We start from the raw sequence: 12,953 nt of genomic DNA on the forward strand, positions 1-12,953 counted from the left end.
AATGCAATCCCGATCAAAATAACACAAGCATTCTTCACACAGCTAGAACAAATAATCTTAAAATTTGTATGGAACCAGAAAAGACCCTGAATAGCCAAAGCAGTGTTGAAAAAGAAAGCCAAAGCAGGAGGCATCACTTTCCCAAACTTCAAGCTGTACTACAAAGTTGTAATCATCAAGACATCATGGTACTGGCACAATAACCGACACTCAGATCAGTGGAACAGAATGGAGAACCCAGAAATGGACCCACAAAAGTATGGCCAACTAATCTCTGACAAAGCAGGAAAGAATATCCAATGAAATGAAGACAATCTCTTCAGGAAGTGGTGCTAAAAAAAATTGGACAGCAACATGGAAAAGAATGAACCTGGACCACTTTCTTTGTATGTATGTATGTATGTATGTATGTATGTATGTATGTATTTATATAAAACTTATTGTCAAATTGGTTTCCATACAATACCCAGTACTCATCCCAACAGGTACCCTCCTCAATGCCCATCACCCACCCTCCCACCCCCCATCAATCCTCAGTTTGTTCTCAGTATTTAAGAGTCTCTTATGGTTTGACTCTCTCCCTCTCTCTTTTTTTTCATTCCCCTCCCCCATGTTAAGTTTCTTCTGTTAAATTTCTCAGGATCCACATAAGAGTGAAAACATATGGTATCTTTCTCTGCCTGACTTATTTCATTTAGCATAACACTCTCCAGTTCCATCCATGTTGCTACAAAAGGCCATATTTCATTCTTTCTCATTACCAAGTAGTATGCCATTGTGTATATAAACCACAATTTCTTTATCCATTCATCAGCTGATGGACATTTAGGCTATTTCCATAATTTGGCTATTGTTGAAAGTGCTGCTATAAACATTGGGGTACAAGTGCCCTTAGCCATCAGTACTCCTGTATCACTTGGGTACATTCCTAGAAGTGCTATTTCTGGGTCATAGGGTAGATCTATTTTTAATTTTTTGAGAAACCTCCACACTGTTTTCCAGAGCGGCTGCACCAGTTTGCATTCCCACCAACAGTGCAAGAGGGTTCCCATTTCTCCACATCCTTGCCAACATCTATAGTCTCCTGATTTGTTCATTTTAGCCACTCTGACTGGCGTGAGGAGGTATCTCAGTGTGGTTTTGATTTGTATTTCCCTGATGAGGAGTGACGTTGAGACCCCGAATAGCCAAAGTAATAATTAGGAAGAAGACCAAAACGGGAGGCATCACAATCCCAGACTTTAGCCTCTACTACAAAGCTGTAATCATTGGACAGCATGGTATTGGCACAAAAACAGACACATAGACCAATGGAATAGAATAGAGACTCCAGAATTGGACCCACGAAAGTATGGCCAACTAATCTTTGACAAAGCAGGAAAGAATATCCAATGGAAAAAAGACAGTCTCTTTAACAAATGGTGCCTGGGAGAACTCGACAACAACATACAGAAGAATGAAACTAGACCACTTTCTTACACCATTCACAAAAATAAACTCAAAATGGATAAAGGACCTGAATATGAGACAGGAAACCATCAAAACCCTAGAGGAGAAAGCAGGAAAAAAACCTCTCTGATCTCAGCCGCAGCAATTTCTTACTCGACACATCTCCAAAGGCAAGGGAATTAAAAGCAAAAATGGATTATGGGAACCTCATCAGATAAAAAGCTTCTGCACTGCAAAGGAAACAATCAACAAAACTAAAAGGCAACCAACAGAATGGGAAAAATATTTGCAAATGATATATGAGACAAAGGGCTAGTATCCAAAATCTATAAAGAACTCACCAAACTCCACACCTGACAAACAAATAATCCAGTGGAGAAATGGGTAGAAAACATGAATAGACACTTCTCTAAAGAAGATATCCAGATGGCCAACAGGCACATGAAAAGATGGGCCACTTTCTTACACCATACACAAAAATAAACTCACAATGGATGAAAGACCTAAATGTAAGACAGGAAGCCATCAAAATCCTCGAGGAAAAACCTCTTTGAGCTTGGCTGCAGTGACTTCTTACTCAACACATCTCCAGAGGCATGGGAAACAAAAACAAAAATGAACTATTGGGACCTCATCAAAATAAAAAATCTGCACGGCGAAAGGAACAATCAGCAAAACTAAAAGGCAACCAATGGAATGGGAGAAGATATTTGCAAATGATATATCAGAGAAAGGGTTAGTATCCAAAATCTATAAAGAACTTACCAAACTCAACACTCAAAAAACAAATAATCCAGTGAAGAAATGGGCAAAAGACATGAATAGACACTTCTCCAAAGAAGACATCCAGAGAGCCAACCGACACATAAAAAATGCCCAACATCGGTCATCGTCAGGGAAATACAAATCAAAACCACAATGAGATACCACCTTACACTGTCAGAATGGCTAACATTAACAACTCAGGCAACAAAAGATGTTCGCAAAGATGCGGAGAAAGAGGATCTCTTTTGCACTGTTGGTGGGTATGCAAACTGGTGCAGCCACTCTGGAAAACAGTATGGAGGTTCCTCAAAAAACTAAAAATAGAACTACCCTACGACCCAGCAATTGCACTACTAGGCATTTATCCAAGGGATACAGGTATGCTGTTTCAAAGGGGCATATGCACCGCCATGTTTATAGCAGTGCTATCGACAATAGCCAAAGTATGGAAAGAGCCCAAATGTCCATCAATGGATGAATGGATAAAGAAGATGTGGTATACATATACAATGGAGTACTACTTGGTAATCAAAAAGAATGCAATCTTGCCATTTGCAACTACATGGATGGAACTGGAGGGTATTATGCTAAGTGAAATTAGTCAGAGAAAGACAAAATCATATGACTTCACTCATATGAGGAATTTAAGAGAAAAAACAGATGAATATAAGGGAAAGGAAACAAAAGTAATATAAAAACCGGGAGGGGGACAAAACAGAAGAGACTCATAAATATGGAGAACAGACTGAGGGTTGTGGGAGGTGGGATGGTCTAAATGGGTAAGGGGCACTAAGGAATCTACTCCTGAAATTATTGTTACACTATATGCTAACTAATTTGGAGGTAAATTAAAAAAAAAAAAAAAAAGATTAAAAAAATGAAGCCTTCAAACTCACAAACCGTGAGGTCATGACCTGAGCAGAAACGAAGAGTCAGTTTAACTGACTGATCCACCAGGTATCCTGTCAAATACATTTCTATGCTAAGAATACACACACAACATATAAACCCCCAAAAGATTTTTAATATGATATTTATTTCTACCAATTATGTCAACTGTCATAATTATTTAACCAATCACTCCCTATCTAGCAAAACCATAATCTTTGGCCTTAATTTACATGTGTAATTCTAGGTCTCTAATTATTGATTTGTAATACATTCTGAAGTATTTAAAAGTTTTGGTTGGGGTGGGCATAAATGATTGTCCCTTTTAAGCTGTTTGGTCATTTTAAATCAAGAAGTAGCATTATATGCCACAGTAATCAAGAGCCTAATGCAAATCCCATGTCTGAAATTAGCTATGTGATTTCAATCAAATTACCTGAAGCTCAGAGCCTGTTTTCTCATCTATAAAGGTCTTTCAAGAGGATCATTTTCAGTATTAAATGAGGTAATGTATGTGGAAAGAATCTCATAATAATAGTATGTATGAGCCCAGAGCAATTACTGTAACTTAACTACCAATTAATTTTTCCTCTACTGTTTAATTACAGAGGCAGAAATGTAAATTTCATGCTGCTCCAAACAAAAAAAATTATATAATTTATATCGATATATTTAGCTCCTGGCATTGTGAAAATTAATAAAACAAAACTTAACTAAAATGGAGTTGAGAAGTTTGGCAGGGGGAGCTCTCACACCCTAGCACTCCTCATCAACTGCAAATTCAACAAAAAACAAATCTTGCCTGTGGATACTATTTTACCATCCCAGCAGGAGGAGAAAAGGCTCACCTTCCCCACCCCAACTAGAAAACAGCCCAGCCAGTGGGAGAGAGTCACAACTCAGCCAGTGAGAAGCCACTGTACTTTCAACTCCCAGTTTACTCCAGTGGATTTTTTGTTTATAACAGTCTTCCCAACTTGAGCTTCCCTCTATAAAAGAGTGTCCCAGGGGCACCTGGATGGATCAGTTAATTGAACATCTCACTTCAGCTCAGGTCATGATCTTGTGGTTTCATGAGTTCGAGCCCAGTAGGGCTCTGCACTGGCAGCATGGAGCCTGCTTGGGATTCTCTCCCTCTCCCTCTCTCTCTGCCCCTCTCCCACTTGCTCTGTCTCTGTCTCTCTCAAAATAAATAAACAAACCTTTATATATATATAAGTATATACTTACATATGTATAAGTATATGTATTCTAAAACCATAATAATAGGCTGGCTTAATGAACTCACTCAGCCATATTTCAGATCTCTCATCTGTAAGTGAAAGAAAAACATGTAGTCCAACAAATATGATGTATTTTGCTTCTTAAAAAATAATCTCACAAAACAGATGAACATAGGAGAATGGAAGCAAAGTTATATAAAAACAAGGAGGGGGACAAAATATAAGAGACTCTTAAATGCCCCTTAAATATAAGGGGCATTAAGAAAGACACATGTAGGGATGAGCACTGGGTGTTATATGTAGGGGATGAGTCAATGGATTCTACTCCTGAAATCATTATTGCACTATTGCTAACTAACTTGGATGTAAATGAAAATAAAAACCTCCCAACAAAAAATAAATTAATTAAAAATAAAAAAAAAAAATAAGATGTTTTCAGGGAGGAACCAAGATGGCAGAACAGCATGGAAATTTTTGCATCTCACATCCATGAAATACAGCCAGATCAACACTAAACCATCCTGCACACCCAGAAAACCGATTTGAGGATTAACACAACAATCTGCACAACATGAACCACAGAACTCAGCAGGTACATGGTGTGGAGAGATGAACTGGGCAGAGAGAAGCCACAGAGGGCAGGGAGCTGTTTTTGCTTGTGGAGAGAGGATGGCAGGGGGATAGTACAGGAAAAGCATCCCCCCAAAAGCAGCTGGAGAGAAAGTGGAAAAAGTAGAAACAGCCACAGGGACTGAACTAAAAAGGGAGAAAGGAGAAAGGAGAGGGTTTAAATTCCAATAAGACTCAGTAAACAGGGGGAGCGCAGATTCTGAAACTCCACAGCTCAATACCTGGCAGTGCTCTGGTGGGAAGGGTGAATCTCCAGGAGCAGAGTGGGATATGGGAGGTCTTCAGGCCACATGGGGAGAAGCGGTTCCACTGCTGGAAGAACATTTGGTAGAGGCTTTGTGGCCACCCGGTCCCAGGAGACCCCAGAGAACAACCACATTCACTTGTGCTGGAACAAGGTCCTTAAGGGTGAAGCCTGGTGCCAGATGTGTGTTGTGATTTGCCATAATCCCTGAAATGCTGCTGCTACATGATCGTATGAACTTTTTCTGGGGTGGGCTGGCACCCAGTCACAGTCTCTAGGCATCGGCAGCAGCACGGTCCAGCAAAAGTTCCTAGGTGCGGCAGGCACTCAGCCATTGCTAGGTGAGACCCTCCTCAGAGGATCTGAGCAGGTCAAAGCCGCAGTCCCTCAGAAGTGAGGAGTCATGAAACACAGCTGCATCTAAGATAAAACACAGGAGGGAGGTGCCACCTGGCAACCTGATGGCTTGGTCATGGACAGTGTAAAAGCAGGAGTGGACAGAAGCCAGAGACAAAACATGTGTGCCCAGTTGCTAATTGGGGAGAACAGAGTTCCGATACTAGAGACTGGGTACCTGGGTGCTGCCATTTTCACCCCTCCCACACATGTGCATACACACATACAAGTGCCACAACAATCCACCCCAGCAAGCTAAGCAGCTCCATCTAGTGGAGAACAGAGCTGTTACACTAAACACTGCCCAACTGGGCCAACCTCACTCTTCAGGACCACTACAAATCTCTCTGCCTGCTTAGTTTATGGACTATAAGGTGATTCATAGTATGACTTCTAAGGGAAAACAATGTAATTTCAATTGTATTTCAGTCTGTTCGCTGGTCCATCTATTCAATTTTCTTTCTTTTTTTTTTCTTTTTCATTTCATTCCTTTTTCTTTAATACAAAAAGAGAAAAATGTATTTTTATTTTCAATATTTATCAAAAATATTTTTCTTTATTTTCTTCTACTATATTTTTTAATTTTTATAATTTTTTCAAATTCTATTTTACTTCCATCATTCATTTTATTCTATTGCATTGTATTCATTATCTCAAATTTTCAAACGTTTTCCTTTTTTTCGGGCTTTCCTTTTTTTTTATTTTTGTATTTTTCTCCCTTGTTTCTCTAATATATCAAGCTCCTTTCAATAATGAGACCAAAAAACAACTAAGATCTAGCATCATTTATTTCATGTGTGCATGTGTGTGTGTGTGTGTGTCTGTGTCTGTGTCTGTTCTTTTTAATTTTTTAATTTTAATTTTTTTCCTTATTAATTCCTTTTCTTCCTTCAAAATGATGAAACAAAGGAATTCACCCCAAAATAAACAGCAGGAAAAGATGACTGCCAGGGACTTAACAGAGATACAAGCAAGATGTCTGAACCAGAATTTAGAATCACAATAATAAGAATACTAGCTGAGGTCAAAAATAGATTAGAATCCCTTTCTGTGGAGATAAAAGAAGCAAAAATAGGATGAAATTATAAGTGAGCTGCAATCTTGAATGGCTGCCGTGGAGGCAAGGATGGGTGAGGCAGAGCAGTTAATCACCAATATAGAGTACAAACTTATGGAGAATAATGAAGCAGAAAGAACGAGGGAGACTAAGGCAAAAGAGCATGAAATAAAAATTAGAGAACTCAGTGACTCATTAAAAAGGAGTAACATCAGAATCATAGGGGTCCCAGAACAGGAAGAAAGAGAAATAGGGGTAGAGTGTTATATGAACATATCAGAGTGGAAAACTTTCTTAACCTGGGGAAAGACACAGATATCAAATTCAAGAAAGCACAGAGTATCCTCATTAGATCCAACAAAAATTGACCATCAACAAGGCATATCATAGTCAAATCCACAAAATACTCAGGCAAGGAAAGAATAATGAAAGCAGCAAGGGAAAAACAGTCCTTAACCTACAAGGAAACAGATCAGGTTCACAGCAGACCTATCCACAGAAATGTGGCAGGCCAGAAAGGAGTGGCAGGATATATTCAATGTGCTGAATCAGAAAAATATGCAGCCAAGAATTCTTTATCCAGAAAGGTTGTCATTCAAAACAGAAGGAGAGATTAAAAGTTTCCCACCAGACAAAAATTAAGGGAGTTCATGACCACCTAACAAGCCTTGAAAGAAATTTTAAGGGGGACTCTTTCAGAGGAGAAAAGATAAGCAAACAAACAAACAAACAAAGACCAAAAGCAACAAAGACTAAAAGGACCAGAGACCAGGAACTCCAACTCTACAGACAACATAATGGCAATAAACTCATATCTTTCAATACTCACTCTAAACATCAATGGTATAAATGCTCCAATCAAAAGACATAGGGTAACAGAATAGATAAGAAAACAAGATCCATCTATATGTGTTTACAAGAGACTCACTTTGGACCTCAAGACACCTTCATATTGAAAATAAGGGGATGGAGAACCATCTGTCATGGTAATAGTCGCCAAAAGAAAGCTAGAGTAGCCACACTTATATCAGATTATCTAGATTTTAAAATAAAGACGGTAACAAGAGATGAAGAAGGGTATTGGATCATAATTAAGGGGTCAATCCACCAAGAAGACCTAACAATTGTAAACATCTATGTTCCAAACGTGAAGGAAAACAAATATATAAATCAATCAATGACAAACATAAACTCGTTGATTATAATTCCATAAGACTAGGGGACTTCAACACCCCACTTACAACAATGGAGAGATCATATAAACAGAAACTTAACAAGGAAACAATGGCTTTGAATGACACACTGGACTGACTTAACAGATATGTTCAGAACATTTCATCCTAAAGCAGAATACACAGTCTTCTCGAGTGTACATGGAACATTCTCCAGAATAGATCACATACTGGGACACAAATCAGTCCTCAACAAGTACAAAAAGATCGAGATCATACGGTACATATTTTCAGATCACAATGCTAAGAAACTCAAAATCAACCACAAGAAAAAATTTGGAAAGATAACAAATACATGGAGACTAAAGAACATCCTACTAAAGAATGAATGGGCTAATCAAGAAATTAAAGAGGAAATTTAAAAGTACATGGAAGCCAATGAGAATGATCACACCAGAGCCAAAAACCTCTGGGATGTAGCAAAGGTGGTCATAAGAGGAAAGTATATAGCAATCCAAGGCTTCCTAAAGAAGGAAGAAAGATCTCAGATACACAACCTAACCTTACACCTTAAGGAGCTGGAAAAAGAACAGCAAATAAAACACAAAATCAGCAGAAGACAGGAATTAATAAAGACTAGAGCAGAAATTAATGCTATCAAAACCAAAAAGAGAGAGAGAGAGAGAGAGAGAGAGCAGAACAGATCAATGAAACCAGAAGCTGGTTCTTTGAAAGAATTAACAAATTTGATAAGCCACTAGCCAATTTGATCAAAAAGAAAAAGGAAAGGACCCACATAAATAAAATAAGGAATGAAAGAGGAGAGATCACAACCAACACAGCAGAAATAAAAACAATCATAAGAGAATATTTTGAGCAATTATACACCAATAAAATGGGCAATCTAGAAGAAATGGACAAATTCCTACAAACATATACACTACCAAAACTGAAACAGGAAGAAATAGAAAATTTGAACAGACCCGTAACCAGTAAGGAAATCAAATTAGTAATCAAAAATCTGCCAAAAAACAAGAGTCCAGGGCCAGATGGCTTTCCAGGGGAATTCTACCAAACATTTAAGGTAGGGTTAACACCTATTTTCTTGAAGCTTTTCCAAAAAATAGAAATGGAAAGAAAACTTCCAAACTCTTTCTATGAAGCAAGCATTACCTTGATTCCAAAACCAGAGACCCCACTAAAAAGGAGACCTATAGACCAATTTCCCTGGTGAACATGGATGCAAAAATCCTCAGCAAGGTATTAGCCAACCGGATCCAACAATACATTAAAAAAATTATTCGCCATGACCAAGTGGGATTTATACATGGGGTGCAGGGCTCGTTCAATATCCGCAAGGCAATTAACGTGATACATCACATCAATAAAAGAAGGACAAGAATAATATGATCCTCTCAATAGATGCAGAGAAAGCATTTGACAAAAGACAGCATCCTTTCTTGATAAAAACCCTCAAGAAAGTAGGGATAGAAGGAGCATACCTCGAGATCATAAAAGCCATATATGAACGACCCAACACTAATATCATCCTCAATGGGGAAAAACGGAGAGCTTTCCCCTAAGGTCAGGAACAAGACAGGGACGTCCACTCTCACCACTGTTATTCAACATAGTATTGGAAGTCTTAGCCTCTGCAATCAGACAACACAAAGAAATAAAAGGCATCCGAATCGGCCAGGAGGTGAAACTTTCACTCTTCGCAGATGACATGATACTCTATATGGAAAACCCAAAAGATTCCACCAAAAGACTGCTAGAACTCATCCATGAATTCAGCAAAGTCGCAGGATATAAAATCAACAGATATCGGTTGCATTCCTATACAACAATAATGAAGCAACAGAAAGAGAAATCAACGAATCGATCCCATTTAAAATGGCAGCAAAAACCATAAAATATCTAGGAATAGATATAACCAAAGAGGTGAAGAATTTATACACTGAAAACTATAGTAAGCTTATGAAAGAAATTGAAGAAGACACACAACAAAAATGGAAAAAGATTCCATGCTCCTGGATTGGAGGAATAAACATTGTTAAAATGTCAATACTACCCAAAGCTATCTATATATTCAATGCAATCCCTATCAAAATAACACCAGTATTCTTCACTGAAATAGAACAAACAATCCTAAAATTTGTATGGAACCAGAAAGGACCCCAAATAGCCAAAGCAATCTTGAAAGAAAACTGAAGCTGGAGGCATCACACTCCTGGACTTCAAGCTGTATTATAAAGCTGTAATCATCAAGATAGTATGATACTAGCGCAAAACGGAACCTCAGATCAATGCAACAGAATGGAGAACCCAGAAATGGACCCACAAATGTATGGTCAACTAATCTTTGACAAAGCAGGAAAGAATATCCAATAGAATTAAAGACAATCTCTTCAGCAAATGGTGCTGGGAACCCTGGACAGCAACATGAAGAAAAATGAACCTGGACCACATTCTTACACTATACATGAAAATAAACTCACAATGGATGAAAGACCTAAATGTAAGACAGGAAGCCATCAAAATCCTCGAGGAAAAACCTCTTTGAGCTTGGCTGCAGTGACTTCTTACTCAACACATCTCCAGAGGCAAGGGAAACAAAAGCAAAAATGAACTATTGGGACCTCATCAAAATAAAAAAGCTTCTGCACAGCGAAGGAAACAATCAGCAAAACTAAAAGGCAACCAATGGAATGGGAGAAGATATTTGCAAATGATATATCAGAGAAAGGGTTAGTATCCAAAATCTATAAAGAACTTACCAAACTCAACACTCAAAAAACAAATAATCCAGTGAAGAAATGGGCAAAAGACACGAACAGACACTTCTCCAAAGAAGACATCCAGAGAGCCAACCGACACATAAAAAATGCTCAACATCAGTCATCGTCAGGGAAATACAAATCAAAACCACAATGAGATACCACCTTACACTGTCAGAATGGCTAACATTAACAACTCAGGCAACAAAAGATGTTCGCGAAGAGCGGAGAAAGAGGATCTCCTTTGCAGTGTTGGTGGCAATGCAAGCTGGTGCAGCCACTCTGGAAAACAGTATGGAGGTTCCTCAAAAAATTAAAAATAGAACTACCCTACAACCCAGCAATTGCACTACTAGGCATTTATCCAAGGGATACAGGTGTGCTGTTTCAAAGGGACACATGCACCCCAATGTTTATAGCAGCACTATCAACAATAGCCAAAGTATGGAAAGAGCCCAAATGTCCATCAATGGATGAATGGATAAAGAAGATGTGGTATGTGTGTATATATATATATATATATATATATATATATATATATATATATATATATGTATGTAGGAGTATTACTCCACAATCAAAAAGAATGAAATCTTGCCATTTGCAGTACGTAGATGGAACTAGAGTGTATTATGCTAAGTGAAATTAGTCAGTCAGAGAAAGACAAATATCATATGACTTCACTCATATGAGGAATTTAAGATAAAAAACAGGTGAACATAAGGGAAGGGAAGCAAAAATAATATAAAAACAGGGAGGTGGAAAAATCATAAAAGACTCTTAAATACAGAGAACAAATAGAGGTTTACTAGAGGGGTTGTGGGAGGTGGGATGGTCTAAATGGGTAAGGGATATTGACGAATCTATTCCTGCAATCACTGTTGCACCATATACTACCCAACTTGGATGTAAATTAAACAATAATTTTTTTTAATTTATAAAAATATGCTTTCGAAAGTAAATTTCCCCTTAAGACCAGTCTTCAGAGACAACTGTTTTAAAGAGCTTGTTACTGACAGCACAGAACCTGTTTGGGATTCTCTCCTTCTCCCTCTGTGCCCTTCCCCTTGCTCACACATGCTCCACCCCCCCCTCAAAATGAATAAATAAACATTAAAAAATAATAATTAGCTTTAGGTTTGTTACTTACTCTCCCTAACAGGAAAGGTGAAGATGCTTAGAGATCTCACCCTAGTGCATATTGGATTCTACTGGGAAGATTCTAAAAATCAGCAATGCCTTATGCCAACTCCCAGAGATTTTCAACTGATTGGTTGGGCCCCCCCTTTTTTTTTAAGTTACCCAGATGTTTCTCCTGTGCAGCCCAAGGGAGAATCTTTAGCTTAGAGAAAAGGGTTTGGTGGCAGTAAGAAAGCTTCACTTAGAACTGGTATCCATAGTGTTTTCTCCAACCCCATTATAAGAAAAAACAAAATTACACAACTGACATTAATTGGGGATTTTCCTGAAAATTCCCCCATAATAAATGTTTATCACATACACCCACAGTGTTTGAAAGTGTCTATTCCCCCATACCCATAGGTATTATTAGTAATTTTCTCTTGTTTTCTTTTGTTAAAGTGGAGACAACCACTTTAACATTATTTCAATCTGTATCTTTTAAATCACCACTGTTACTAAACATCTTTTTATTTGTTCATTGTACATTGTGTCTTCTGTGAATTTATTGCCTTTTCATATTTGTTGCCCATTTTTTTATTAAGCTGGTCATCTTTTTTTACAGAAACTATTTATATAGATATTATCCATTTTTCTTTTGTATACTCTCTATATTTTGTCCAGTTTTTCACTTCTCTTTCAACTTTTGTATAGTATTATTCCCTTTCTTTGAGTTGTCAAACCTGTCAGTGCTTCCTTTTCTTATTTCCTATCCTGCTAGAGTGGCTTCTCGTAATCCAATATTACTTTATAAAGACTTTATATTTCCTAATGTGTTTATGTTTTCATATATAAATCTCCAATCTTTCTGATTTAATTTAGTATAATGCGAGATAGGTAGCTAATTATTTGCCATTAATTTGCACAACACAAATTATTAAATTATCACAGCACATTTTCATGTTTGTAATCTGATCATCTAAAATTACACATGTTGATTTTTAGGATCTTACCTGGTTAAATATGGATTATTCTAGCTATTTTGCAATGACATTCAGGAAAAAATTAATAAGAAATGAAAGTTTTTTCCCTCAGTCTGAAATGCATTCATTATATCAGGAACTTTTGACACAAATACATTTTAGAGGTATTGTAAGTCCTTCAAGTTTGGATTTTAGAATTGAAAAATCAGAAACATCACATTCTGCAGCCATCACTTCTTTACAGTGC

The 12,953-nt window shown here is 37.6% G+C and overlaps 1 long non-coding RNA gene across 1 annotated transcript in view; it reads left to right on the top strand.

The window, feature by feature from the left end:
- LOC132694014 (uncharacterized) overlaps window positions 1-12,953 on the top strand; it is a 32,937-nt gene that overhangs the window by 19,670 nt on the left and 314 nt on the right. The window lies entirely within an intron of this gene.

Source organism: Panthera onca, chromosome B4 (genome assembly GCF_046562875.1).
Source record: "Panthera onca isolate mPanOnc1 chromosome B4, mPanOnc1 haplotype 2, whole genome shotgun sequence".
Classification (NCBI taxonomy): Eukaryota; Metazoa; Chordata; class Mammalia; order Carnivora; family Felidae; genus Panthera; species Panthera onca.